This window comes from Octodon degus, unplaced genomic scaffold (genome assembly GCF_000260255.1).
Source record: "Octodon degus isolate 3935 unplaced genomic scaffold, OctDeg1.0 scaffold00038, whole genome shotgun sequence".
Taxonomy (NCBI): Eukaryota; Metazoa; Chordata; class Mammalia; order Rodentia; family Octodontidae; genus Octodon; species Octodon degus.
In genome coordinates, this window is record NW_004524614.1 from 6827261 (window position 1) to 6836945 (window position 9685).

Genomic DNA, 9685 nt, shown 5'->3' on the forward strand with positions numbered 1-9685 from the left:
TTTTCTCCTCCTTCCTCTTCTTCTTCCTCTTCTCTCCCTCTTCTTCTTCCTCCTGCTCTTCCTCCTCTTACTCTTCTTCCTCTTTTCTCCTCCTCCTCCTTCTTCTTCTTCTCCTTCGTCTTCTTCCATCAGTCTGACTGGATTAGTGCCCCATTTTGAGAGCTGTTTTAGCTTTAATTATCTCTTTAAAGATCTTCTTTCCCCCCAAAATAGTCATATTGTACGTTATAGCTTCAATTAATAATTTTTGGGGTGACACAGTTCAGTCTATGACCCTTCCATTCACCCTTTTATCTATGTTTCCTTTTCTGGTCAGTATCAGCAATGGTGTTCATTTGCATTATTTTTAACTAAAAAGAATACTTTTATAATACTTATTTGGTAAAATCACTGGTTAAAATACAGATAAAGATAGGGTAGGGTTAATGTATACAGAGAATAAATTTTTACAGGAAGCCAGGTCACTATACTCCAGCCCAAGAGCAGAAGAGATTCAACTTTTACATAAAGATTTGATTACTTTTGATTGCTTAGGTTTAGTTAAAATAAAATACTGATCCAAATGCAGAAGACACAGAATTCCCCAATGTCCAAACTCTGAGTTCTTGCATCTCCAGTTTCTGAAGGTTTGGAGGTTTCTTTCTTTATCTTCTTAAGATCACAGAAGAATTTTTTTAACACTTTAAACATTCCTCAATGGAAAGCTTAACATTGTGGCTTATTTCTAAGAGAGTGGCCATTCAGCACTTATTTTTAGAACCCACAGAAGTGAGTTTCAGACTTGTGAAGCTTTCTTCTAGGCCTGATGCCTCTTCTCTGTTCTCAAATATCTCCTTCATGTTTGCAGACAAATCTTCCTAGAGGCTGGCAGCCTCTTGGGGACTCTGTGATGTGAATTCATTCATTCTGATGTTGCATGCAACACCCGGTTGTCTCAAAACGCATTGCCTCTGTAGCTGGCTATGCACTGAGATGAGTCAATCTATGAATCGCTGGATACAAAGCTCAAAATCTCCAACCACAGCATTGCTCCCTTATTCATATTAGAATGAATTAAATTTTCTGGTATACACTATGAATTTTAACATATGTTTAATTTCTCACATTCCTTGGTTATATTCCCCCCTATTGGACTGAAGGAATCTTCTAGAAATATATGCTGTAGATAACAGATACACATGCACATTCCTCTGCTTAATTTAAAATGTGATACTATGAGTTTCTCTGAATTTTATGAGAAACCTAACAAAGAAGACTTCTAGAACTTATTTATAATATAAACATTGTTATGACATTCTGAAAATTTTTCTTCAGTAACTTAGAGATCCAGGCTCCATTTAGGATATCACTGATGCATTTTTGTCAAGATCATTCTGACCAGTTCAGTGGCCTGTCACTGTCAAAAGACCCATTCTCTGCCTCTTTCATTCCTGTGTGTGCCACACTTTGGGAAGATGCTATCAAGTTAAATTATAGAATGTTAGAGTCCAGAAAGCCCTCAGCACCTGAGAATCCAACCCCATCTCTATTCCTCAACTTTAAACAAAAAGTCAAGCCACATATTTTCCAGCACCTTCTGGTAGTGAGGTAAATCAGAATTTATTGTTCTTGGGCTCAGCTGTATGGCATGTGCTCAATCTGATGGTGTCTGACTTGCTTTCCTTCTTGCTGGGACACTCACACCCGTAACTGAATACTGACACCCACAACTTAATTAGAGCTTTGTTTTGGCACACAGTCTATGGTAGTTTCAGTACATCATCAGCTGGCTCCAGGTAGAAGGGGCATGTCAGAAGGCAGCTGCTCACCTCACGGTATCCAGGAAGCAGAGAGTCAAGGATGCTGCAGGGAAGGAAGATTTACCTTTCCAGGTCATGTCCATAGTGACCCACCTTCAATGGCATGAAGCTTTGGGAGTCATTTTAAATTCAAACCATAACAGATGGTGATGTTGTAAGAATGTCATTTTGCATTGGCCATATTTTCCTTGCTGACACAGAATACCCAACGTCCTTAACTTAAAGGAGTTAGGGATGGCTTGTGGCTCTTGCCTTCTGAGTTTTCAGCTCATGGTTAGCTGGATCCAAAGCAAAACATCTTGGCAGAAGGGCAAGGTGAAGGAAAACTGTTCTGTTCTCGGTGGCCAGGAAGCAGCGCAGCCAGGAAGCAGCGCAGAGAGGAAGAGTTCCAGACAGAGACAGAGACTCCAAAGCATGCACCCTGTGACTGTCTCCAGCCAGGCCCCACATTCTAATTGCACAAACCACTGTGAACATTAGTGCATCAATTCACTGGAGAATACAGCATCCCATAGTCTAATCGTCTCTCCAGGAATCTCTTAATCCAAGAAAGTTGACAGCCAAGATTAACTGATACAAGTTTACCCATTATGAATTTGACACTTAAAACATCACCTCAAGCCATACTTAATTGTTAAATAAACACAATAACAAGGTCAGACTTCCACTTAACTATGATATAACTATCTTGCTTATGATGGAAAAATGCAATCAGCCAGAGCAATTAGATAAAAAATAGAAATAAAAAGAATAAGTATTGCAAAAGAAAAAGTTAAATTATCATTATTTGTGGATGACATGATACTCTACATAGAGGACTCCAAAGACTCCACTAGAAAACTCCCAGATTTAATAACCAAATTCTGTAGTATAGCTGGATACAAAATCAGTACTCAAATATTAACAGCCTTCCTGTGCAGGAATAACAAACAAACTGAAAGAGAAATTATGAAAACAACACTTTTCACAATAGCATCCAAATAAATGAAATAGCAAGGAATCAATCTAATGAAAGAAATAAAACATCTCTACATTGAAAACTACAGTACTCTCAAAAAGGAGATTGAAGAGGATATCAGAAAATGGAAAGATATCCCTTGCTCTTTGGTAGGAAGAACCAAAGTAGTGAAAATGGCTGTATTTCCAAAATTGCTATACAGATTTAATGCAACCCTGATCAAAATTCCATCAGCATATCTCACCATTGTAGAACACAATCCTAAAATTCACTTGGATCTAAAATAGCGAAGGCACTTCTGGACAACAAAGGTAAAGCAGAGGGCATCACAGTTCCTGACTTGAAATTATACTCTAAAGCTACTGTGATTAAAAAAAAAAAAAATCCAAAACAACAACAAGAACAACATACAGACCTAAAGATCAAAGAAACAGATTAGAAGATATAGAAACAACTCCAGACATACTCAGCCACCTTATCTTTGACAAAGGTGTCAGACAATTCACAGAACGAGAGATAGCCTCCTTAATAAACTTTGCTGGGAAAACCGGCTTTCCACATGTCAAAGATTAAAACTAGACCCTTATCTTTTACCATGAACTTTTATGATATTTAGTTGAAATACCTAAATATTAAAAGTATGTTGGAAGATAGAATAGGCAGAACTCTTGAAGACAGTGGTGCAAACAAAAACTTTATGAGTAAAACTCCAGTCACATGGAAACTATCACAAAGAATCAATGGTTGAGATCTCATCTTAGTAAAAAGCTTTTGCACAGCAAGAGAAGCTACCAAGAGAGTGAAGAGACAACCCACAGTGTGGGAAAAGATGTTGACAGTCATTCCTCAAAGGACTGCTATCTAGAATATATAATGAACTCAAAAACATCAGATAGCCCAAATTTAAAGACCCAATCCAAAAATGGACACCTGAGGCAGACACTTCTCAGATGAAGAAAGAGAAATGGCAGATACATATATGGAAAAATGTTTGACATTGGTCATTTTATAAATGTAAATTAAAACAACACTGAGATTCCATCTTACCCCAGAACCAGTGGCTATTATCCGGGATGTATGTTTAAATCAGACACACGTTTAAATATTGCGTTATCTTTCAGGCATGAGAAATTGAAAGTGTAAGGGGCCAAAATGTATATGAAGTATTGTAAAATGGGGAAAAAATATTCAAATGGGGAGGAAAACAAAGGGAGCAGACAGAAAGGGGAAAAATTTAAAAAAAGAGTGAGAAAATAGGGAAAAAAGGAAACAAAGCTTTTGTAAACGTGGAAGGGAGGAGGGCTGAAGGGATGGCAGTGGAATGGAAGAAAATGACTAAAGTTATATCTTGCACAAGTACAAATTCTTTATGATGAATGTGATCATTATGTATATTTAAAATGCACTAATAAAATCTTATTGAAATAAGATAAAATTGCATCAGGGACGCAGGCATATCCATGTATATAACATCACAATTTATAATAGCTAAACCTTGCAAACAGCCTATGTGCCTATCACAAGATAAATAGATTTAAAGAATATGGTTTTATACACAGTGGGGTACTATTCTGCTATAAAGGTAACACTGAGGCACTTCTAGGTGAATGGATGCAATTTGAAACTGTAATATTATATGGAGTAAATCAGACACACAAGCTAAAGATCACATGGCTTCCCTTATAAGAAAAACCCAAAATGGAAATAAACAGCAAAATAAAAGATAAATAAAGGGAAGTAGGGAGATCTTTTTTTAAATGGGAAAGGGAATAAGACAGGGAGGGAGGAGGAGGATGAGGAAAGAAATGGGATGGAGGAAAAAAACAGAATTAAAGGGTAAAAAACATAAATAGAACTATCACAAATAGGAAGGGGCCCAAAAGTTGGAAAGAATAGGGAGGGATGGCAGGGACAGGGGATGAAAATTTAAAATTATGTATTATCTTAATTTATGTACACAAAGCAACTCCCTGTGACAAATGTAATCTTGTACTGCCAGCATGTATTACTAAGAAAAAGGTAGCTTGTTCCTTCCTTATGTAAGAGCCCTTAAGACTTTAGGTATTGGCCTAGGGCTGGTTAAATAAAATTTTGGAGGATACAGGTTTTTTCCAAATTATTAGTCTACCAAGCCCTTGGGAAGCTTGTCATTTTCATAGTCCAAACTAGTTTACGTCTCAGGCCACAGAATAAAAGAAGGGATGGAGAAAGAGAAGCTGAGGTGATGTTCTAGGAGGCTGTTAGGGAAGCTCCCCAGACTCTGTTACATCCTCAGAATTTCTTCTTAGGTATTGTTACACCAGCCAAAATGTAGGCCACACTTCCTAGAAGGAGTATGTGGTCTTAATCTGCATAATGATTAGGAAAGACTTCTGAGATGTCCTCCATTAAGGTATTGGTTGGAAGATGGAAGATAGGAAAAGATAAGAGTTTACTGCAGCATTGACCCAAACAGATAAAGAGAGAGAACTATTCCACATTCCCTCTATGCTGAAAATTATCTCTCAAATGTTCCATTGCACTTTATTTGCAAAACCAACAAACCAGGAAGCAGCAAGATCTTTTTGTTACAGACTATCTTCCTACCCCAAGATATTCTATTCTTCTAAATGTCTTTCCCATCTTATCCATAGCCAGTGTGGGCTCAGTGTAAGCAACTTATGCTGTTTTCTTCCCAATGTTTCATTATAAAATATTCTGCTCTTTTAAATAAAAGAGATGTTTCCAACTGCTATTTGTCCATGCTGCTGGTGGCTCAGGAATTTATTCCAGAATCAGTCTTTTATTTTTGGTTAACACCTGTATCAACTCAATAAAACCCTTTTCTTTAAGAGATCTCTTGGTGTCTAAAATTTTAATTTAAAAACAGCAGTGTGCCCACCTAAAACTTTATTACTGTGGAATAATGGGAAACCAAGTACTGGGGAATCATTTACAGTAATAGAACGGTGAAGTTCTAAGAAGGCGACATACATTTGTGGAAACCATAAGAAGTCTTCTGGGGTTGCACTGCAGTATGAGTGGGGTACCATAGTAGATAATCTAGAAGGAAGAGGGGGTAGATATGAAGAGTCTCAGATTCTTATAAACTGTTTTTACCAGTTAAGGCTTTGAACAAACATAGATTCTTTAAAGGAGTAGAGTGAGGTCAATGTTAGGACTGTTCAAAAGATGGTGCAGGATTGAGAAAAATGAAGAAAAGATAGTGAAAGACTCAGAAATAGCAACGGAAAGAAACTCGCTTCACTCCTTCACTACTTAAAAATCTCTGCCCTTTGCCTGTGCCTCCTATTGTTGTATTCACATAGTCGTCACTGTGCAAGGGCTGTGTTGAAGCGATCTCTGATGGTCAGTTCTGAGTGGGAACATAAACATTAAGCTAGCAGGTACTACCAGCCTCAGCTACAGAGAGCCAGAAGAGATTAGTGAGTAGAATGGCATGTCTAATTCATTTTTAGGAAGAACTTTTTGGTGACAAGGTAGAGAATGAATTGAGGAATCTGCAGTCTATTCTAAGTTTCATGGTTGTTCTCCATTTATTTCCAGCACAACTCATAGTAAGTAACACATTTTATATTTCTATTGGTAACTAATAGCATATACACAAGTACAGAAGAATTTCAAGGTTTATGAAGCAGCATAAACATCTACTTGATAAAATAATCTTATTAGAAGCAAAGTGTTCTGATTTTATTTTTAAATGTTGCTTACAAACTGTGAAGTTGACAGTGTGTGTCACTAATGAAGCATAACTTTCAATTTTAAAAACTTTGTGTGGTAGGTGGCATAAGGCCCTTAACTCTGAACTGTCCTAAATCATGGAATCTGAGAATATGGTACCTTTCATGGCAGAGGGATGTAGTGGATTTCTCTCACAGACCTTGAGATGGAAAAATTAGCCTGAATTACACAGGTGCCAGGGTAATCACAAAAGCCCTTCTAAGTGAAAGAGGGGAACAGGAGGGTCAGTTTGAAAAGATGTGATAGAGAAAATACAAGTGAGAGTAGTGCAGTTGCCACTGCTGCCTCTGACAATGGATGGAGGGGCCAGAGAATGTGTGCAAATTCTAAAAAGAGGAGTGAGTCAGGAAGCAGTCTCTGTCCTGAAAGCTCTAAAAGGACATATCCCTTACAGCACATTGATGTTAGCTCAGTCAAACTGATAGAACTTCTGACCTCCAAAATGGTGAAATAAGAAATTGTGTTGCTTGTCCTGGGAAACAAAGGAAAGGCAGGAGGTATCAAAATCAATCCCTGACCTGAAATTATACTATAAAGCTACTGTGATAAAATCAGCATGGTACTGGCTTAAAGACAGATCTGAGGATCAACAAAACAGATTAGGAGATGTAGATACAACTACAAACACACTCAACCACCTTATCTTTGATAAAGGGGCCAAACATGTTCACTGTAAGAAAGATAGCCTCTCTAATAAATTGTGCTGGAAAAACTGGCTTTCCACATGCCAAAGGCTAAAATAAGACTCATGTCTACCATCACGCACTAACCTACAGACAAAATGAATCAAAGATTTAAACATCAAAACAGAAGCACTAAATCTTTTGGAGGAAAATGTAGGTAGCAATCTTAAAGACATAAGAGTAGGTAGAGAGTTCATGAACAAAAATGAAATTGAATGGGAAACACTTCAAAGAATCAACAATTGAAATCTGATCTTTTTGAAAATTTTCTGCACTTCAAAGGAAATCTTCAACAGAGTAAAAGGAAAACCAACAAACTGTGAGAAATTTATAGCCAACTGTTCTTTCAGCAAAGGCCTTTTACTTAGAACATATAAAGAATTTTTAAAAATAATCCCCCCCAAATCCAAAGACCCAATCAAAAAATGGCCATTTGAGATGAATATACACTTTTTCAGACGAAGAACTACAAATGATAAGTAAATGTATGAAAAAATGTTCAGTATTATTGGTCATTTGAAAAATTCAAATTAAAACAACACTGAAATTCCATCTCATCCCAGAAAGAATGGCTGACATTATGAAGTCAGTTAATAACAAACTGGAGGGCCTGTGGAGAAAAAGGAATGCTTCTCCAATGTTGTGGGAGTGCAGACTGGTACAACCACTATGGAAATCAGTGTGGATTTTCCATAAAAGCTAAGGATTGAAGGTTCCATTCAAGCCAGCTATTCCCCTACTGGGTATTTTTTCACAAGAACTGAAAACATACTACAGCAATATATGTGCACCCATGTTTATATCGGCACAGTTTGTCATAGGTAAATCCTGGGAACAACCCAGATGCCAATCAACTGAGGAGTGGAAAAAGAAGATGTGGTATTTTTACACAATTCTGCTACAAAACAGGATAAAATTGAGATTTTTTTTTTTTTTGTAAATGAATGCAACTAGAGACCATACTCTTAAGTGAGATAAATCAGACCTGCATGTGCAAACAACATATTGTCTTCTTGGTTTGAGAACCTGAAAAAGAAAATAAAATCTGAAGGGTACAAGAGATTCTGTGAAAAGGGAATGAACTTATTCAAAAGCAAGGAATTACTGAGTTGAGAAGGACAGGGGAGAGCATGGGAAAAGAGATATGTCTATGTATATAAGCAGGATGGTTTGGATAACTGTACTGTGGGTTTCTACTGGCCTATGGAAAGGAGCAGTTACTGATTAATTTGTTTTATCTCCTATTTTCAATTGTTTGTACTTTTTCTCTTCTTAATTTCTTTTTATCTTTCTTCCAATTTTGCATGCATCTATCTGGTAATATGAATAGCTAGTTGGAAAACAACTGTGAAATTCAAATTATTTTGTTAAGTGAAATTCTGTATCACTTGTAATTTTTCTATTTTTGTCCTGTTTTGTATTCTCTTTAAAAAATAAAAAAAAATTTAAAAAGATATAGTGTGGCTTAAGCTGTCAGGTTTTAGTGATCTGTCACAGCAGCAATAAGAAAATACTACAGAAAGGGGGAAAAAAGAGAATCAGAGTGGTGGCAGGGCCCTGTGTGCAAGGAATAAGCATGAGAGGACACGGTATTCTAGCAGGGCCTTTTCCTTCTCCTCTGGGAGTAAAGGACTCCAGCCCCAAGACAAAAAAAAAATCTTCTTTCGTTAGTGTTTTATATTCCTGGAAAGTTAAAAGGAATATCAAGGACTCACAAGGGGACAAAAACTACTTTAGTGACCATGAATGCGTGGATACAGGACAGTTATATAGAATGTGCCATGACCCTTGGAGCTGTTCTGGAAAATGGAATGTGCCACTAACATGGTTCTTTTACTCAGTCCTACCTGCTAGAGGAAGCTAGCTCGGTCAGCAGTCTCCCATGGGTGACCCCAGGTTGGACAGAGAACATGCTAAGGAGGACAAACAGTATTGATTTTTGTAGAAGTCAAAGAAGAAACTTCTCTGATGTAGAAGGAGTTAGCAGTACAGTGAAACTAGATAAGTGTTTTCTGCAAAGGGGGCAGAGAAGCCACTAAGTGCAAGGCAATTTGTTCAGTTGTTGAATGCTGGGCAGGCAAATCAATAAGATTTGGTAAATACTTACTCATATTTATAATGATCGATTCATCTTTTATAAAGAGCAGAATATATTTATTGAGGGAAGGAAAGTTCACTGGGGAAAAGAAAGCTTCTGTCCATGAGGGAGCAACAGAAGGGTTCCAGAGGGACTTTCCTGATCCATTTATCTTTGTAAGTGTTTTTGTTCTAAAGGCATGAACCACCTGAAAAACAAATCTCAGAAAAACCTATAAACTGTATAAATAGAAAATAAATCATTTACCATAACAATAGAAAATAAAAAGTGCCTTAAAAATCCAAAGATATAAGACATATATAAATTTAGAAGATTTCTAGAAAGATGTAAGACCTAATGAATGAAAAGCTATTTTTTGTTAGAAGGTGAGATAGCCTATTTTTTTTCTTTTGTGTATTTTGGAACA